The following is a 21,300-nucleotide window of genomic DNA, read 5'->3' as shown; positions in this document are numbered from 1 at the left end:
ACTGGTTGTTGTTGGTTTTTTTTGACCCAATGATGAACACCTATTTATTGTATGAAATACAAGCCTGAAATGTTAAGTAGATATTATAGATTCCAAGGAAATTACGTTTTGGATTCCCAAAATGTCCTGCCAGTTGCCTATTGGTTTTATACTTGAAGTTATGCATTTCTTTTCTCAGAATGTTATAGGCGTTATTTCCCTGTCTTTAAGGTTGAGCTTGGCTCAGGAAAATTCTGGGGCAGTTCCTCTTGGAGAGCTAATAGGCTGTACAAAGTTAACATGACCAAAGCTGAACTCCCCCAAACTATTCCTCCACCAGGGTTTCCCAGTATGATCAATAGAACCACTGTTCAGCATCACCCAGTTGTCCAGGCCAAGCCGTTGGAGTCATCCTTTCTCTTTTTTTTTTTTTTTTTTTTTTGCGGTACGCGGGCCTCTCACTGTTGTGGCCTCTCCCGTTGCGGAGCACAGGCTCCGGATGCGCAGGCGCAGCAGCCGTGGCTCACGGACCTAGCCCCTCCGCAGCATGTGGGATCTTCCCGGACTGGGGCACGAACCCGTGTCCCCTGCATCGGCAGGCGGACTCTCAACCACTGTGCCACCAGGGAAGCCCCATCCGTTCTCTTGTACTTCATTTTAAGTCCTTCAGCAAAAAAGGTGACTGTACCTTCAAAATATATCCATATGCTGACCGCTTATTTCTTCCACTGATTCCATCCCGCTATAAGTCACCACAAATCTCCCTTGCTCTATTGCAATTACCTCCTAACTGACTTCTTGCATCTATCCTACCTTGTCCTATCCAATCCCATCCCATCCTGTTCTGTCTTGTCCTGTCCCATCTTATCCTGTCCTACCCTATCTCACATTATCCTATCCTACAGATAATTCACACAGTACCCAGTACCCAGTTATCCTTTTAAAATTAAATCATGTCACCCCTCCCCCCCTTTCTCAGCCCTCTAATGGTCTCCCAACATGTTTAGAATATATCCTATAAGACCTTACAAGATCCTGCCCAGATGGCCTCTCTGATGTCATTCTTACCTGTTACTCATTCATTCACTGTGTTCCAACCACAATCTTCTTGCTATTCCTTGAATCATCATGTGTATCCCCACATTGGGATCTTTGCACTCGCTATTTTTCCTTTCTGTAATGCTTTACCCTCAGATATCCTTATGGCTTCTTCTTCATTTCCCTTAGATCTCTGTTCAAAAGTATCGGTATTAGAAATAATTCCCCTGATCACCTATATAAAATAAAATCCTTTACCATTCTTTTTTTCCCCACATCCTGCCTTATTATTCTTCATAACACATATCACTAACTGACATTATATGTTTTTATTGACTGACATTGTTTTTATTGTCTCCTCTTGCTAGGATGTAAGCTCCATGAGATCAGGGACTCTGTTTTAGTTATCACTTCATCTCTAGCATCTGTAACAGTGCCTGGAACATTGTAGGTGCTCAATACATGTTGATTAAATTAATGAATTAACAAATCAGTATTGTTCCCATTATAACAAGTAACTTTTTTTCTTCCTGATGTTGCTGTGATTCTCTCTTTATCTTTGAATTTCAATAATTTTAGCAGAATGTTTTGGTATAGACTGTTCCTTATAGATTTTTACTTCTTGGAACACTATGTACCCTTTTTGATATGCAGCCTTCTCAAAAAAGTTTTCTTTTACTGTATCTTTGAATCCTTCACCTATTCAACTAGATCTGTTCCCTTCTCCACAAACAGCAATGTTGTTCACATTGGGTCTTCCTTGTCATTTGTATTTTAATGTTTTGTTCAATAATTTTATATCTTTATTCTTTTTCTCATTTTTTTTTGTAATTTCTTCTATCCTGTCTGCCATGTTGTTGACAGCATTTTAGTTATGTCTTCTAGTTTTGATTCTTCTAATGTGGCTTTTATACCTGTGATATTTTGATTTTTTTCTTTCATTTCTTTCCTGAACTCTGTCAACTTACTTTTTTCTTTTATTACTCATAATCTCTTCTTTGTTTTAAAAAGGATTTTATTAGATTTAGTTTTAAAATATTACATACAGTAAAATTCATTCTTTGTGGTGTATAGTTCTATGGATTTTGGCAAATGCATCGAGTAGTACATCTACCACCATAATCAAGATACAGAATAGTTCCATCACCCCACATAATTCCCTTGTGTTGTCCTTTTGTAGTAACTCCTCCCCCCTTGGAAACCACTGATCTATTCTCTAACCTCATAGTTTTGCCTTTTCCAGAAAAATCATATAAATAAAAGCTTATATTTTATAGCCTTTGGGTCTGGCTTCTTTCATTGAGCAAAATGCTTTTGAGGTCCATCCACGTCATTGTGTGTGTATAGTGCGTTACATTTTATTACTGAATAGTACTCTATTGTTTGGATGTACTGGTTTGTTTATTCCATAACTGGCTGAAGGACATTTGAGTTGTTCCCAAAAATTATGAATAAATCTACTAGAAACATTCACATAGTAGTTCTTATGTGAACATAAGTTTTCATTTCTCGTAGGTACATATCTAGGAGTAGGGTTAGTAGGTTATATATTAAGTATATGTCTGGCTTTATAAGAAACTACTAAACTGATTTCCAAAGAGGCTGTAGCAATTTTCAGCCAGTCATGTATGAGAGTCCAGTTATTCCACATTTTTGCGAGCACTTGCTATTGTTAGGATTTTTTATTTTAGCCATTCTAATAGGTATGTAGTGGTATCTACACGTGGTAAAACCATGCATATTGTGGTTTTAATTTGCATTTCTTTAATGACTAGTGATGTTGAGCATCTTTTCATGTGCTTATTTTCCATCCACACACCTTTTTTGGTGAAATATCTATTCAAATCTTTTGTGCATTTTGGGAGGGGATTGCGTTTTCTTACTGTTGAGTTTTAAGAGTTCTTTATATATACTGGATGCAAGTTAAAGAACAAAGTCAAATATGTAATTTGCAAATACTTTTTTTATTGGGGTATAGTTGTTTTACAATGTTGTGTTAATATCTACTATATAGAGAAGTGGAGTTTTCTGTGCTATACAGCACGTTCTCGCTGGTTATCTATTTTATACATATTAATGTATATATGTCAATACCAATCTCTCAATTCATCCCACCCCCCCTTTCCCCCCTTGGTGTTCATAGGTTTGTTCTCTACGTCTGTGTCTCTATTTCTGCTTTGCAAGTAAGTTCATCTGTACCATTTTTCTAGATTCCACATATATGTGTTAATATACGATATTCGTTTTTCTCTTTCTGACTTACTTCACTCTGTACTACAGTCTCTAGGTCCATCCATGTCTCTACAAATGACCCAATTTTGTTCCTTTTTATGGCTGAGTGATATTCCATTGTATATATGTACCACATCTTCTTTATCCATTCATCTGTCAATAGGCATTTAGGTTGCTTGCATGACCTGGCTATTGTAAATAGTGCTTCAGTGAACATAGGGGTGCATGTGTCTTTTTGAATTATGGTTTTCTCTAGGTATATACCCAGTCGTGGGATTGCTGGATCATATGGTAGCTCTATTTTCAGTTTTCTAAGGAACCTCCATACTGTTCTCCATAGTGGCTGTATCAATTTACATTCCCACCAACAGTACAAGAGGGTTCTCTTTTCTCCACACCCTCTCCAGAATTTATTGTTTGTAGATTTTTTGATGATGGCCATTCGGACCGGTGTGAGGTGATACCTCATTGTAGTTTTGATTTGCATTTCTCTAATGATTAGTGATGTTGAGCATCTTTTCATGTGCCTCTTGGCCATCTGTATGTCTTCTTTGGAGAAATGTCTATTTAGGTCTTCTGCCCAGCAGATACTTTCTTCACTGTGTGGTTTGTCTTTTCATTCTGTTAATAGTCTGCCTCACAGAGCAAAAGTCTCTTTTGATAAAGTTTAATTTGTCATTTAAAAAATAGATTATGGTTTTGGTACAATCTCTGAGAACTTTTTGCCTAACCCAAGATCATAAAGATTTTTCTTCCCAGCTTTTTCCTAGAAGTTTTATAATTTTATGTTTTACCTTCAGGGCTATGATACATGTTGAATTATTTTTGCATATGGTGTGAGTGTGCATGAGTGTTCTGTGGTCATTTGCCTGGAACTGGGATATCAGGCCCTTTCCAGGGAGATGGGGCTTTTCCTGGGGGTCTGAAGACAGACAGAAAGAAGAAACCAGGTTTTCCATGCCAAGCGTTCTGAGGAGTGAGAGTGACCATAAACCTCTCACTTTTGGGTATGATATTTTGGACTGGGACATTGTCTCCAGAAAGCCTAGGGGAAGAGAGTGCTTAAAATGGGCAGGAGAAGAGGACTCAAGGAGGTGTTCATCTGGGAAAGCTGCTGTGGGTAAGGGATCTGATGGGGAGGAAGACCTGGGCTTTTAGAGGGATAACATTTTAAAAACAATCCCCCAAATTGTAGTGTCTATCTTGTATTGAATAGTTACTCCGTGCCAGGAAATTTATATACAGACTTTCTAATTTTTACAGCCACCTGGCAAGGAGGGAGTTATTCTCATAATACAGATGAGGGAACCAAAGTTCAGAGAAGTTAAGCTGTCTGATCAGGGCCACACAGCTACTGAGTGAGAGGACTGGATTTCAAGTCCACACTGGACACTGAAGCTGTTGCTCTATCTACTCCAAAAAGCTATCTCCTGTGACTCAGGGCTTAGGGCACACTGGAGAGAGGTAGATGAAGGGCAAGGAGGGAGGAAGCCTGAAGGCTGGTCAAGGGTAGATTCCCATGAAGCCAAAGAAAAATTGACTCTTGGACTGTGGTTGAAAGAATCCATGAAGATGTTCTCCCTATGATGTTTTTCTGAAACAGAGTTTATAACTTGTCACCCATGGAGGAAGTGGAGGCTGAGGACTGGACAAAATGACCCTGGTGGTCACTGAGGAAACTCACTGACATGGCCCTGATGGCATCTGTGCCTGCTGTCCTGGATGCTTCCTCCAAGCTTGGCTTGGCATTTTTAGGCCAGTCCCAGCCTGGGAAGCGTCTGGATGACCAGGTGACAAAAAAACAAGTTCCTGCCTGCCAGATGGGTACCTATGCCTCCCCTTGGCATCCTAGGTGGGGCACAGCCAGTAGAGACCGTGACCCATCATTGGCTGTCACTGTGAGGGGCACCTAGGGGGCCTGGCAGGGATCAGGAGGTGTCTACCCTGGGGTAGACAGAGTGGGGCCTAGGGTCTGGGAGAGGTGGTCCTGGAAAAGGACAGCAATTCTCGACCATTCTCTTGTTCTGTGTAAAGGTTTTCTTCCCTCTGCCAAACATGGGGACTTTTTGGCCTAGGTCACTGAGCTATTCCTGGAAGGTGGGCAGTATGCCAGTGTTCCAGGCGGGCCCTGTTCTCACTCTGTAAACAAACACAGTGGAGCCACTGCCCAGCACCCCCAGGGACCAGCAGCCCAGTGTGCTCCCAAGCCATGCTCCCAGAGAGCTGAGGGCCAGAGAGGCAGAGACCTGGAGTCCACCCATAGTCAACTCTTGGTGGCCCCAGCTGGAGGTTCCACCACCCTTGTTAGCCCCTCACTGATGGCAATGGTCAAGGCAACCCCAGATGCAGCCTTGAGACCTGGTCTCTGGCTCTTGAACCTGGACGTGAGGATCTGTGTGAGCTTGGCCAGCCCAGGCCTGACAGGAGGGTCAGGTGGACAGTCCAAGAGGAATTGGAGCCATCTCGAAGAGAGTGGGTCTCTCTTTAGCCCATAAAGACAAAAGCCAAGAGAGGATGAGAGTTGAGGCAACACATTCTGGAAGAGTCTGAGTAGCATGAACACGACTTTCCCCTCCTAATCTAGAATACCGGGATGAGAAGCAGCCGTGCTGAGGTGAGGGCCAATCCCAGCTCACCCTTACTGGTCAGGCAGTGCTCTGAACCTCAGTTTCCTCAGCTGTAAAGGGTCAAGTTTTTGGGGAGGAGTAATTGACATAGGTGAAGTGCTTAGCATAGCTTCTGGCACATGGTAAGGAGTGCTCATCAATTAGGAGCAATCATCATTCTCTTCTTTTTTATTTCTTTTTTCCTTTTTTTTTTTTGCTAGTAATTACAATTTTTATTTTGGACATGAATTTGCTTCACCTTTCTGATTTTTTTTTTTGAATAAAGCCTTTTCTATATTCATTACTACTCATGGGCAGAAACTTGCCAACAGAGGAAACAGTAAAAAGCAGGTATAGAGCATAAAATATATTAAAACCCCAGATACCATTTGCAGCATGAAATCAGTTCCAATGAATGTGCCTGAATGCGCCTAAGGAACTCATTCCTTGGGCGGTGCAGGACATGCATCAGGATGGCTGTCTATCTAGAGGTGTCAGGATGGCAAACTAAACTAGAGGCTGTAGAGCGTAGTGGTTAACAACTTGTCTCGTGGTCAACACCAGTCTTAAGGACTGACTCTCTGGTCCAAATCATTACTAGCTGTGTGACCTTGGGCAAGCCCTGGAAAATCTGTGTGACTCAGTTTTCACATCCGTAAATGGGGAGGACCAATGACCCACCTCATAGTGCTGAATGAATTAAAAGAGTTATGTGTAAAGAAAGCACATAGAGTACCAAGTGGTAAGTGTTGGCTGCCATTTTCCCTTGAATATTTGTCTAGCTCTTTTTTTTTTTTTTTTTTTTTTTTTGGGGTACACGGGCCTCTCACTGCTGTGGCCTCTCCCGCTGCGGAGCACAGGCTCCGGACGCGCAGGCTCAGCAGCCATGGCTCACTGGCCCAGCCGCTCCGCGGCACGTGGGATCTTCCTGGACCGGGGCACGAACCCGTGTCCCCTGCATCGGCAGGCGGACTCTCAACCACTGCGCCACCAGGGAAGCCCCTTGTCTAGCTCATTTTGAGGATGCAGCAGTCCGTAGCTAAAGACCGGATCTCTCATATGCTGGGACTTCTGGCATTGCTGCATCATCCTCTTCTTCATCATTATCATCATCACCATCACCACTATCACCATCATATCATTATCAGATACTCTTATTAGTGCATTTGGAGTCACAGAACTTAAATTTGATACAACCTCCAACATTTGGTTATTATGCGACCTTGATGAAGTTACCAGACCAGGACGAGCCTGTTTCCTAATCTCTAAAATAGTGATAATAATAATAATACTTTTCAGAAAATTGTTGGGGTAACTAAACAACTTAATATAAGAGCATCTGGCACAAGGTAGGCTCCAAAACATTCAATTGGAATGGAGACACCCTCGTAAGGCTTAAGAAGGTCAGTTTTGGACCCTCCCCTCAAAGAAGTACAATTTTCTGTGGCAGGAGTCCCCTCATGGGATTTATTACCTTAGGAGATGATGCAGATTAGTAACTGAGACAGGAGTATTTCAGATGCAAGTGAGGAAGTCCAACCCAATCAGCTTAAAAAAACAGGGAAGCCTAGGGGGTTCAGTTGGACTTCAGGCATGGATCCAGGCATTTCAACAATGGCATCAGTATACTGTCTCTCCATCTCGGGCCCTCTTTCCCATTGTGTGACTTTTTTCTCAGGCAGGCTTGCTCCTCCTGGTGGCAAAGCTAGCCACTGTCATCATCCCACAGCTTGCTTCAGAGAAAAGAGCAATAATGCCTCTTCCTGAGCAAGTATCACATTCCTCAAAAGGACTGTTTGGGTCACATGACCACCCATGGACCACTGACCAGATTGGGTTTGGGCCACATGCCCAGCTCTGTGGCAAGGCCTGAGGGTCCTCTGATTGACAGTCCCCACTGGAATCCATGGAGGTGGGGGGACCGTTCCCATAAAGCAAAGAAGTGTGCAGTTACCAGAAGAAGGGAGAAAGCTCACTGGGCAGGCAGATGCAATCACTGTCGATTAGAGTTAAAAATCTGCTCTAGGTAAATCCCTGGATGACCTAATGCACCATTTTAATGGGCTGTTAAGGAGAGTGGGAATGCTTATAAGATTTCGTCTTATGGGTCCCTTGGTGCCCTGGCAGGGAAGGATTCACGGCTCGATACCTACTGGGCTATTTTGTCCTTGGCACACAGCTGATCCTCAGCTTGCCCCAGACCACACCCACACCCTCACCCCTGCCTTCAAGACAGCCTCGGAGGACAGACTGCTCCCCTGGAGTGGAGGTGGTCCAGGAGGCATGAGGGTCTGCAGGCTGCAAATTCATACTTAGATGGATGCCAGGAGGCGGGTGGAGTGAAATACAGATGGCCCTGAAGAGAACCCTGGACTTGGACTCAAAGCCAAGGTGTGACCTTGGGCACACCGCTGCCTTGGGCATCCTCCTCTCTGCCAAATGAGGGGCTGGGCCAGATGATCTCTGATGTCTCTCCCAGTGCTGACATGCTGGGAGTCTATGAATGTTATTAAATTCATGAATCGGCTTCTTTGCCTGGAAGAAGTCAGCTTAAAATACACGCACATTGCACTAAGTATAGTTGTTCCCGTGCTGAGGAGGAAGCCTGGCATATTTACATAGTTTGAAATTGGCCGCTGCATGCAAGGCAGGGTGGGGAAGGGGGGGTGGGTGGAGGGAGGAGTAACAGGTTCGGAGGCCCCCGGCAGCAGCCACCTCTTAATGTAAGTGGGTTCTGGACAGTTCCCAGCCTGGAGTCCCAGGGCCTGTTGTTAGCAGGGAGGGGGAAGGGAGCTGCTCTGTGCTGGAGTTGGGATGTGCCAGGATCTGTTCTGGATTCTCATTCTCTCTGATCTTATTTAGTCCTGACAGCAGTCCTTGAAAGCAAGTATGACTGTGCCCATTTAACCAATGAGAAAACCAAGGCCTATAGCTTGCCCAAGGTCACACAGCAAGTAAACACTGAGGTTACAACTGAGGTCTGGCTGACACCAGAATCCACGCTCTCCCTACCACACTGGGCCAGCGGAGCCTCCTCTACACACGCCCAACTCAGCCAGACTCACTGCACTTGGGCCAGTGCTGAGAGTCTTCATTCATTCATTCGTTCATTCATTCGACCAGCATGGTGAGCATCTGGTGTGGGCCAGGATCCGTTCTAGGGACTCTGCAGTAAACGAGTCAGGCATCATCTTGGACCTCCTGAAGCTTACATTCTAGTGGGAGAGTCAGAAAGTAAATAGGGGGATGAATAAATGAAACGAATTGCCAATTGTGAAAAATGCTCAGAAGAAAAGAAACAGAGTGCAGACACCAAGAATACAAGGAGCATAGCTTAGATGGGGGCTGTTTAGAGAAGACCTGCCTGTGACAACACCATCTAAGCAGAGAACCAAAGGATGCCAATGATGAAGTTTGAGCCGGCAGCTCCGGTCCCAGTCTCAGCACTTGTTAGCTGTGTCGCTCTGAGCAAGTCACTTACTCTCTCTGAGCTTCAGTCTCCTCATCTGTGAAAAGGAAGTAATGATATCTCCCTCAAGAAGGTGGCTGTGAGGATCGTAAACAGCGTATGTAAAGCACCCAGTGCAATGCCTGGCATGTAACAGACACCCCACTTTACTTTCTGATCAGGCTGGGGGCCTGCATTACTCTTGGCGAGTAATTCAGCGAGGCTGCTTGACTGAATCCCTCTAACCCCAGAGACCAGCAAGCCTGATAGGCGGATGTAGGTACTCAGATCAGGGTTCCGGTTCCAATCTTGGCTCTATGATGTGACTCTCGGCGACCTTGGCAGGTCAGGGAACACATGAGGTCTTGGTGAGTCCCCTTCCTGCCTTCAGGATAGGTGTGACACAGCAGGTGTAAAAGTGCTTTGAGTATCTCTGCTTCAGTCCAGCTCTCCATCCAAACAGCTGCATGACCTCTCCAAGTTTCTTTGTCTCCAGGCCCCAGTATTCTCATCTGCCAAAGGGGAATAGCAATACCCACCTGGCCACCAGTGTGAGGCACAGAGAGATGTAGAATGTGAGAGCTCTCCAAGCCCCATGCCCAGGGCTGGGAAAAGAAGGTTGCCGTGCTCGGCCGGGGTCTCACTCGAGCCCACGTCCCTCCAGCCGCAGGGGAAAGATGGACTCGAGACTTTTGAGAGAAGACACGTCATGGACTAAAACAGGGGCTGTTCTTGAGGTGAGGCAGGGACTGAGTCTCAGGAGCTAGCTCTCCAGTGGTGTGTGAGATGGGGCAAGTGACCGGTTGAGGTCAGTGTCCTGTGTCATCCACCCCAACGGAAAACTGGACTTGGGTGTGTGCCTGGCTCTGTACAACTGGAAGGAACGGAGGCCAACTAGCCATCTCAGGGCCCCTGCTGTGCACCAGGGAACCCTCACACCACATGTCATAGAGAAGATAGCTCTGTTTCAGAAAGGTTAAGTAAACTGCCCCGAATCACACAGCTCATAAATGAACTTGAACCTAGTTCTGTCTGATTCCCAAAGGCAGATCCTGTTTTATGGGGCCTGACGCTTATTCAATTTGGGGAGTTGGTGGTAGAGGAGAGACTCCTGAAAATAAACATTTTCTAAAACATCACATTCGGTAGGAAAGTGAATATTTGTCTAGAATGAAAAGAAAAGAAGGGCACGCAAGGGAGGGCCCTTGAAGCTTCTCTGTATTCTCTCCACTGAAAACATCACGACTCTACTGTTTCATATAGAAATCCCTAAGCATCAATGCCCTGGACCTGTAGGAAATCACCTCTTCGAAGCTCTTCATTTTCCTGGAGAAGGAACTGAGGCTTGTCAGGTGGAACTAACTGGCTTTCACACCTGAAACCCCTGCTGCAGAAGTGGAGAAAACACCGCTCACAGAATCAGACAGATCTGAGTCCGAGGGTCCACGCAGCATTCTCTAGCTGGTGAGCTTCTTTGACCCTCAGTTTCTCCAACTGTTAGAAGAGGACAAAAATACCTACCTTATCGGTATTGAACTTCAGTTTCAAATGAAATGCTGCATTTGAAAGAGTAGTATAAAGAGGTAAAGGACACAAGGGCACATTATAACTGCATCTTAAGGGTGTCCTGGAGACAGGAGCACCATGACCACTGTCTGGTGAGATTGGCTCACCACTGCCCCGCTCGTTCCACCGTCAAGCTGAGTGGAGACCCTGGGCAAGGCGGGGCGGGGAGGGGAGAAGAAAGGAATGTTGGAGGGAATTGCTGGAGGAGAAGCACTTCACTCTGGGAAGTTCCTCAGCTCCATGAGGTCTTGGATCTGGGGAGAGGCCTAGGTTGGGGGGAGGAAGGTCACATGGCTCTGTTGGTAAATGATGGATCGTGGAGCCAGCACTGGACTGGAGTCAGGCGCCCTGGGCTCTTGGTTTCATCAGCCACTTACTATGAGTCCTGTCCCATTTCTGGGCCTTAGTCTTCCATCCGAATAATGAATGAGATGACCTCTAAGGTCTTTCCCTGCCCCTGATGTTCTATTTCTTCATAGCTGAGCCAGCACACCTAACCCCCAAGAGTAGTTTTACAACTGGGCAGAAACAAGAGATGTGTTATTCTTGGGATGGGGGGGATCCCAGAGGGAGGCAGCTGTGGGCCTGATGTGAAGGCTTTGGCTGGAAATTCTCAATGTATATCTATCCCTGGGAGAGCCCTATGGACTCTGTGTGGCCTTATTTTAGAGACGTGGAAATACACCTCTGTCCCTATAAGCCCATTTGGAGAATAGCGGAGGAGGATCTCAGGGAGAAACTGAAGGCAGGTACCTCATCATACAGACTGGAGCTGTCGGTCCCTTCCGGATTCTTGCAGGAAGAGCTGGGCAGTTGTGACCCTACTCGTGCCCCTGAGCAGTGAGTTCCAGGTATCCTGGGGCTGAGCCTAGGAGCCCAGGAATGCAGCCTTCTACCCATAGTGTTTCCCAGGTAAGGGGCACCTGCTTGAGTTTCTAGATCAGCACTCAGGGCTCCCACCCTGCAGCTGGGTCAGCTCCCAAGGAGTCAGCTCCACAACTCATGGTCCTTCTCCTTTTCCAGGAGCCCTAGCTGTTCAAGTTCTAGCAGTGTCTGTGCCCTAAATCCCATGGCCTAGGGCTGGCCTTGACCAGACTCTTCTCAGACTTCAGGTGGCCAGTGGCAGGGCCAGCCAGGCCTGCTGGATGGGACCCAGGGCGTGGTGTATGAGGCTAATGCCCTCTGACAAGCCCAGGAGCTGTCCCCCAGGGGCACTCCTGCTGGCAAGGCTGGTTGGATTGATCTCATAATTAAATCAGGGCCAAGCTTGGCTGACCATCTGGGCTCTGACCCCACTTGGGCTCCGGCCCTTGGCTCCCAGGACGGGCCAGGGTTTGCCTCTGAGAAGGCAGAAGGTTTATGGTTGGGGTGAGGGTGGGACAGTGTGGGCTCTCACGAGAGGGATTATCTTGATTCTGTCTGTGGCTAAGAAAGGTCCCCTCAACAGTGCTCACTGGTCAACAGTTAGGACTGTGGGGAGGCTTGAAGGTGAGACTCCTTAGATGAACACCTTGGGTAAGTGAACTTTTGATCAGCTCATACAGATTTCTTCATCACCAGAAATGGCAGCTGCATTATACCAGATGCTCAGGCCAAAAGCTTGGAGTCATCCTAGACACCTTTGTTTTCTTACACTGCACATTCCGTCCAGCAGCAAATCCTACTGGCTCCATCCTCATACAGAGGATATATAGGCTGGATACCTAGCTGGGCTCCAGAATCCAACTACTTCTTACCAACTCCTCTGCTGCCACCGCCATCCACGCTGCCATGCTCTCTTGCCTGCATTATTGCAATAGCCTTCTAACTGGTTCCCCTGTCTCCATCCTGGCCTGCTACAGTCTATTCTAAACACAGCAGCTGGTGTGATTCCAGAAAAAATGTCCAGTCAGTTCTCTCCTCCACTGAAAGCCTCCCATGGCTTCTCACCTTACCCACGGTAGAATCCAGAGTCCTTTCCATCCCTGCAAGGCCCTACATGATCCACAAGCCCCTCACTCCTGTCCATTCCCAACCTTCCTGCCTTCATTTGCTACTGCCTTCCCCTTTGCCCATTCTGCTCCAACAACTCTGGCCTCAAAGGCACACCCTCTCCTGTTGGGAACACCCAGGACTTGCTGCTCCCTGAGCCTGGAATGCTTTGCCCACATCAATCTGCATGGCTACCTCTCTGGCTTCCTCAAGGTCTCTACTTAGATCCCACCTTAACCAAGAGATCCTCCCTGCCCACTCTGTATAAAAGAGCCCCCCTACTGTCACTCTTTATCTCTTCAACCCCCATGAGGGCAGGAGCTCTGACTGTTTGGCTTACTGATGTACATTCCTTGACTAGCAAGGAAGGGGGCACAATCTCTGCATTCCTCATAAAATCAAGTGAGGTGCTGGAACAGGATAGGGGCTTAATTCATGCTGCCTGAATCTGTATGCCTCTCACTTACCCAATGCTATGGCTCTTGACTTCTTTCAAAGAAGAATGTGGCGCAGTTGGCTTGACTGATAGTTGGCATTCCAGTTACCAATTTGCTGTGTATCCTTTAGCAAGATGCTGTCTCCCTCTGGGCCTCAATCTTCTCATTGATAAAATGAAGCAATTGATCTAGTTGACTCCTGAGACTCTTTCCAAATCTGACAATCCAGGATTCTGTTGCTCTCAACCTCCCACCTCTCACCTCACTCTTGGGAGGTAGTTGTGACAGATGATGTAAGCTCTTTTTTTGTTTCCAGGTGAGCAAATTACCAACATTTGAGTGCCTTGGTTTCCTCCTCCGTAAACTTGGGATAATCGAGCCTGCCCAGCTGGCTAGCACACAGATGTACTGTGAGGCTTAAAGGATGAGAAATTGCTTTGGAGTCTGGGTCATAAATAAGAGGAAGACTTAGCAGCGTGGATTTTGGAGCCAGATGGTTTGTGTTCCAATCCTGGTGCTGCAAGTTATGTAAGCCTCCCTATGCCTCAGTTCCCTTGTGTGTAAAACGGGATAATTAGTGTCTACCACATACAGTAGTCGTAAGGATTAAATTAGTGAGTATATGTAAAGTGCTTAGAACAGAGCCTGGCACAGAGCAGTGCCATATAAGCATTTGCTTTTATTTTTTTTAATTAATTAATTTATTTTTGCTGTACGCGGGCCTCCCACTGTTGTGGCCTCTCCCGTTGCGGAGCACAGGCTCTGGACGCGCAGGCTCAGCGGCCATAGCTCACGGGCCCAGCCGTTCCGCAGCATGTGGGATCTTCCCGGACCGGGGCACGAACCCGCGTCCCCTGCATCGGCAGGTGGACTCTCAACCACTGAGCCACCGGGGAAGCCCCATTTGCTTTTATTATTCACTCATGGAATCATTCATTCATTCTGCGATCATTTATCAAGAGCCTATTCATGTGCTATCAGTGGTTCAGGGTTCATGTCCTCCCCTTCCCTGACTTTTTCCTCCATCTTTTCCTTCTGAAGGGAGGAGCGGTCTTACCACGTGAGATTTTTGACATGAGGATGACATCTTATTTACCTCTGGTCCTCAGAACCTAGCACAGTGCCAGGCTCACACAGGTGCTCTGCAAATGATTACCGAGTGAATCAATGAGCTGCAGGAAAGCCCAGCACTCGGCAGCATTCGTTAAATGCTGATTACCTGTCAGGGCCCCGAAAGGTGCTTTTTATATAAGGCCCTTATCCCCACAACAACTCCACAAGGTGGGCAGTTTCACCCCACTTTATAGATGAGGAAGTTGGGATTCAGCGAGCTCAAGAACCAGAGCTGGGATTCCAGCGCAGACCTGCCGGCCCAGAGCTGGGGCTCCTGGCCTCATGGGGCACTTCCTGCCCCAGAACGGAAGTGCCAGGCAAATTCCAATACACACTTCATCCTCCTGGCTGCCCCAGGAAGAGCATTTACCCCCGACCCCACCTGGCTTTATAAATGAGGAGACTAGGTCAGGACACCAGAGGGAGGAAGACTAGCGGTGAAGGTAATCTCTTCACCCACTTCTTGGATCCTGAAAACGCAAATTGAAGAGTGAGGGTGCAGAGAGAGTGCAGAACTCCCCCAGGCTTCCTCCCTTTCTCTCTCGCAGGAGCTGGAGCCCAAAGGAAGCAAGCTTTTTCAGGAAATTTTAATATAGCGATTGCTCATTCACACCGTGCAGCCACGTGAATCCCATTGACAAAAATACCCAAGGAGGGTGATCCAATTCCATTGCACCTCGTAATCCCCAGACTTCCTGACTTTTCCCCAAGATGCCTCATCCCTACATTTTCCTGGAGGCTCTCAGAGATCAAGAGGGCTCAAGGACAGAGTTGGGGTCCTTGGTGATTTTTGCTGCAATGTCGTTGTGAGACCCAGCTGAAGTTGACCTCACCTGGGTGCCTGTGGTATCTTGTCAAGGGCACTAGACTTGACTTTGATGCTTCCAGCTGTCTTGGATCTGAGTCCTAGAGTTGCCTCTCATTAGCTGTGTGGGTTTGGGCAGTTACTTTGCCTCTCTGAGCCTCATTTGAAAATTGAGATAGTGACAATGATCTCACAGAGTTGACGCCAGGACTAAATAAGTTGAGACAGGCAAACTGCCCGGCACAATGCCTGCATGTGCTCACATCTTGGTTGATTTGAATCATTTATTCAGTCAGCCTAATTACCCACTTTGCATGAGGAGCCCTTCTTTCATATGATTCAATAGCTTTAGATAATATAGGCTACAAAGGTTAAGGCCTGAAGGAGGGAAGGCTAAGAACGATACAGCAGGTCCTTGGACTTTGTGGTGGTTTGCCTGACCATGCGTGTGTAAGTGCATGTGCATCCTCACATGTCCATTTCCCCCCAGGTGGTTCTGTCCCCATGTCACCCTTTGAGAGTTCCTCCATTCAGGCACAGCCACCATCTCAAGCATCTTGGCCAGGAAGGAGAACTAGGAAGAGATAGAGAAGGGGTGGCGGGGGGGATGGCAGAGTGTGGTTAAGGGGTCTGGCCCCAGCTCGAGTGAGGGTGCTGGGCATACCAAGGCCTGGATGATGGTGCCTGTTGCCTGCTGCCTTGGCTACTTAGATAATCTGGGGCTGAAATGGGGAGTGAGACTGTTATTCCTGGGGTTGGTGCCTTTCCCCATCCCACAGACCCCTGATGCCATGTCTCAGGGCTCAGTTGGACAGGGCTTAGAGAGAAGATTGAGGCCATTCCCATCCTTGCTCACCCAGGCTGGGTGGGCTATTTTGATTGTATCAAGGCTCCTTAAGGCAGATGAGGTTTTTTGTTTGGCTTCTTGTAAGACTCATCTATGTGCCCACATGAGGAAGAAGGTGGTGGTGGTGGAAGGGCTAACATCTATCGTTAGTCATATGCCTTACGCGTATGGGCTTTGCATTCACACAGGCTCTGCCGCTTATCAGCTGTGTGACCTTGGGCTAGTTATATAACCTCTCTGAGGTTTGGTTTCCTAATCTGTAAAATATAGATAATTACTCACCTAACAGGACTGTCGTGAGAACTAAGTGACATAATGCATGTGAAGCATTTAGCAGAGTATCTGGCACAAAGTAAGCCCTTGACACATACAGCATAATTTATATATAAAATATATATATATATATATATATATATATATATATATATATATATATACACACACACACACATAAACTTTTTTGAAAAAAAATTCATGACAACTCTGTGAGGTATGCATTTTAACCTCAACCTGAGACAGAAAAAAAGTTTAGAAATGTAACCTCCCTTGTCAAGGTCACATAGATAATATAGTCTACTATGCACTACAGACACGAATGGAGCCCAACCCTGACGCCAACGCCCAGCATTTCCCAAAACACCAAGATCTTCTCAGCCTCAGAATTTGGGAAGCCTATAGGAACCCTTTAGACGCTAGTCCCTCGGGATATAGGAAGTGTTTGGCCCCGGGGCTGGTATGGGTTTGGGCAGGCTTCGTTTGGAGGGCTTCCTCTCTGGGACCTGTGGGAGTGTGTGCTGGGGACAGGGCATTAGGAGATGTGTGGCATCTTCACTGTGGACCATTTGAGTCAGGTGACTCAGACGACCTAAAGGCCAGTCTGACCCAGAAGTAGGATTAGAGGTCCCTTATAAGCCCAGAGAGATACAGGAGAAAGGGGGTCCTAGGATATAGCCATATCTTTGCTGTCCCAATGGCCCGGATATCTCGGCCACCATGGTGACTATGTGATATAGATATTCATTCCTTCAATATTCATTGTGCCTGGCACTATGTCACATGCTGGGGATTCAGAGATTGCAAGATACTTGAAGATGCCTGCTTTAGACGTAGAGAATGGACTTGAGGACATGGGGAGGAGGAAGGGTAAGCTGGGATGAAGTGAGAGAGTGGCATGGACTTATATATACTACCAAACATATAATAGATAGCTAGTGGGAAGCAGCTGCATAGCACAGGGAGATCAGCTTGGTGCTTTGTGACCACCTAGAGGGGTGGGATAGGGAGGGTGGGAGGGAGACGCAAGAGGGAGGAGATATGGGGATATATGTATATGTATAGCTGATTCACTTTGTTATACAGCAGAAACTAACACACCATTGTAAAGCAATTGCGCTCCAATAAAGATGTTAAAAAAAAGATGCCTGCTGTAGGCTGGGAGAGAGAAGGCACCACACGCCACTGAAACAGAGTGGCTGTGGTTTTACTTCTCACACGGTTGTTGGTGGCTCCCCAGATGAGAGTGAAAAGAGTGTAACTCTTACATCAGATCAGACCTCAGGAAGGGCAGATTTTCCTGGGTACAGGAATCCCTGCAGATGGGAGATTTTCCTCCTAACTTCACGATAAACCATTAAGCGTGGAGCCCTGGAAGAGATGTTCAGGTTGGAAGAGCCTGCATTTCTCTGGGTAAGCCAATGATTTGTGGGTGTATTTACTGCCCTGAGTGAGGGGTGGGTCTAAGTGAAAAGAAGGGGGAGGATAATCAGAGCTGAGAAGTCAGATTCAAAAATGCCCCAGTCCTTGGATCAAAGAGATACAGGCTAGCCTTGTTTACATATCATTTCAATAGCTCTAATTTCACATCAAAATATGTGGTCCTTTCCTTACTGCTGTGCTAAACCCTCCTGGGGAAACTTCAGGTCTGGATCCCGAGGCCTGAGGCCCAGGCACAGCTGCTGCACAGGGGACAGACTAATGGAAAGAGATGTCCCAGGAGGCGGGCTGGCTCTGAGTCAGCCACTAACTCACTGCAGGTGAATTTCTGTCTTGCCCTAGAAGACCCACAAGGGCAGAGGATCCTAAGCACCAAGTGAAAATATATTTTTTAAATAAATGAATTTTTTGAATAAGTGAAAATGACTCTGGGAAAATCACTTTTCCTTCCTGGACATTGGGGAGAAGGTGAGGGGTCTAAGTTTGACTTATCGTTCTAAGTTTGGGGGCCTTGGACAGCTGGGGCACTCTCCATGGAAAGATGACCACACCACAGTGCAGTTTGCAGTTTCAGTATGCAGTTTCAGGAGTTTTCTAGAGCCTTTGACGTCAATTTTTTTTTTTTTTTTTTTTTTTTTTCTGTACGCGGGCCTCTCACTGCCGTGGCCTCTCCCGTTGCGGAGCACAGGCTCCGGACGCGCAGGCTCAGCGGCCATGGCTCACGGGCCCAGCCACTCCGCGGCATGTGGAATCCTCCCGGACCGGGGCACGAACCCGTGTCCCCTGCATCGGCAAGCGGACTCTCAACCACTGCGCCACCAGGGGAGCCCCTGACGTCAATTCTTGTATCTCTTAGCCCAGGTGAGGAACCCCTGGACCCGAAGAGGTTGAAACTCCTTTAACTTTTACATCTTAGTTTTCTTAGAATCCTGGCCCATTTGGAGCTTTCCAGAGGGGGAATCCAAGAGAGAGGAGGCATTTGCTATTGTTATTGGGCTCCCAATAAGTGCCAGGCACACTCGTTTAATCTGCAGAAGATAAGGTAGGCATCAGGATTCCTTTACAGAGGTTGAGGAACTGAGGCTCGGGAAGTGACGTAGTATGCCTGGGTCTCAGAGCTGGTGAGCGATAGAGCTGGGATTCAAACCCAAGCCTTTGGCTCTAGAGCCCCCCTCTCTGGGCCTAATTTAACTTCTAGTTGTTCTAACGCTGCTTTGCTCCTCCAGTCCACCACACTGGCCCCAGGACTACGTGGGCTGTACCCCCTCACACTCCCGCCCCGCCGAGAACCTCTCTTCATTGGGAGGAACCAGCTGGGCAAAGCCCGGGGTCCCAGGCTTTGTGGTGGGGAGTACACAGGGCAGGTGCCGCAGGCCTGGCAGGGAAGGGCCCAGTGTGCTCAAGAGGCAGGGGTGGTCTACACTTGAACTAAATGAGCCCCCCATCCCAAGGCAGAGAGAAGAATGGGAACCTGGATATTGTAGCTTCCACACATCCCCGCTCCCCTTCACTTTCCCCTTGATGTATTTACCTAACAACATCTAAACACTCGGGGTTGGACAAAACCCTCCCCAGCTGCCAGCTCTCAGCTCCTTGGAGGCGGGAACTCCCCGTCCAGCAGGAGGGACTGACCCCGCGTCCCATTTCCTTGGGGCAAGGAGCCCCGCCCCCCCCACCTCTAGTCTGCTTGGGGCTGGTCTGCAGACATCTAGAGCTCTTTGGGGCACTTCACACTCCCACTCCATGCTGGACGAAATGCCCCCTGGGCAAGGGTGCCAGCAGCAGCCGTTGTCCCAAATGGTTCTCCTTCCTTCATCACCACCTCCCTTGTCACCTCAGTACCTGCTACGCTGAACAAAGCTTTCTGAAGCTGAGATCGGGAGGGAGCTGGAGGGCCAGCTGCTTCAGCTGGCTGGTTTCCCAGGGGCAGAGTGTGGCAGACTGGAAGGGGTGTAACTGGAGATCATTAATGAGAGACTTGGTGGGGGGTGCAATGTGCTTGCTGGTGGCTGCTGAGGGCAAGGACTTGTCCCACCCACACCGTGGCCACTTTTGAGCCATCTGAATGCTGGGGAGTCCAGCTATGGACCAGGATAGCCCTCAGAGGAAATGCCTCAGCAGTGTGTGGGTGTGTGGATATCAGAATCTTCTCCAAGGAGGTGCCACTGCATGGCTGGAGAACCAGGCCCCTCCTCCTTGGGAGGCACTGGCTCGAATGGGCAGAAATCGGGGTGGGTTTGAGGAAAGGGCCTGCAAAGGGGGCGGGTGTGGCTGGAGTTCAGTGACTCCCAGGGGTCTGACCGCCTTTGGTTTTCAAACAGGGTCCCCCTGCCCCACACATCCCCTGCTCCACAAAAGGCACAAGAAGCACACGTACAATGGGGGAGGAATCTCAAACCCGCCCCTACGCTCCCATCCACATCCTCTGCTTCATGTGCGCTGAGCTCTCAGGATGAGCAGGTGGGCACACGGCCTGGGTGGTCCCTGATGCAACCAGGAGAGCCCTCTCCTGTTCTGCTCCGGTCTCCGGATGGGCCCTCATGGCTGCAGAGCCTGGACTGAGAGTGAGGCAAGTGCACGCGCATGTTGGAGAGACGGTAATCTAGTCGGGCAAGAAGGAAGGTGGAAACGATCAGGGTCTGTCAAAAATTTTATTTGCGTTTTCATTTCACACAGAATGATGTTAAAATAAATCCTCAGTAATATATATTTATATACTTATTTACTTGTGTTGATATTTACAAAAGACTGTGGAGCTCCATGAAGTCTATGTACACCTATGATCAGGTGGACAGGCAATGTTCATTGAGGCACATATGTACACATATATGTATAACCTATGTACAAATATCAGACCCTACTGACACAGGAACTCTCAGCTGCAGAAGTCCTGGGCGGGGCAGTGTTGGTGGGGCTGAAAGCTTCCAGAATATGTCAGCAAGAATGATAATACCTATACATCCTGTGCAATGTGGTTATAGCTGGTGTCTAAATTTTCACGAAGCAAACAAATAGTTAAATGACTCCCAACTCCCAGTAGTCTTCCCCACAGGCCCTGCTCCGCCTCCAGCTCTCACTGGTCCCCAGCCTCTTATCACCATGGAGACCCCGGTTCCCTTTTGGCATCATCCTTACGGAGCATTACCATCAGCCTTGGAGTTCCTTCTCCTATTGATCCCAGAGAGGCTTATTTATCTGCCTCTCCTTTTTGAGTTTTCAGAAATTATTAGAGCTAGGACACGGAGGGCAGCTGTGGAGCCATGCCTGAGCAGCGAGGAAGCCAGTGCAAACCCTAATTAGAATCTGTGCTGTGTGAGGCTAAGTGAGCGGCCATTTCCACATTTTCTATCTATGTGCGCGTACTATATAAATCTCCAGAGACAGCCTATATAAGCACATACGCACACAGGTCTAGAAAAGGAAAAAGCATCGTGCACTTATGAGCTTTAGAGCTGTGTCCCTGATGAAAACTAGAGAATCCTCCTTGATTGCCGGCACCATTAATCCTGGCTGTTCCAAGATTACCCTTAGTGGAGCAAGGGGTG

Source organism: Tursiops truncatus, chromosome 1 (assembly GCF_011762595.2).
Source record: "Tursiops truncatus isolate mTurTru1 chromosome 1, mTurTru1.mat.Y, whole genome shotgun sequence".
Taxonomy (NCBI): Eukaryota; Metazoa; Chordata; class Mammalia; order Artiodactyla; family Delphinidae; genus Tursiops; species Tursiops truncatus.
The sequence above is the reverse complement of the archived record's forward strand: the minus strand, read 5'-3'. Positions refer to the sequence as shown.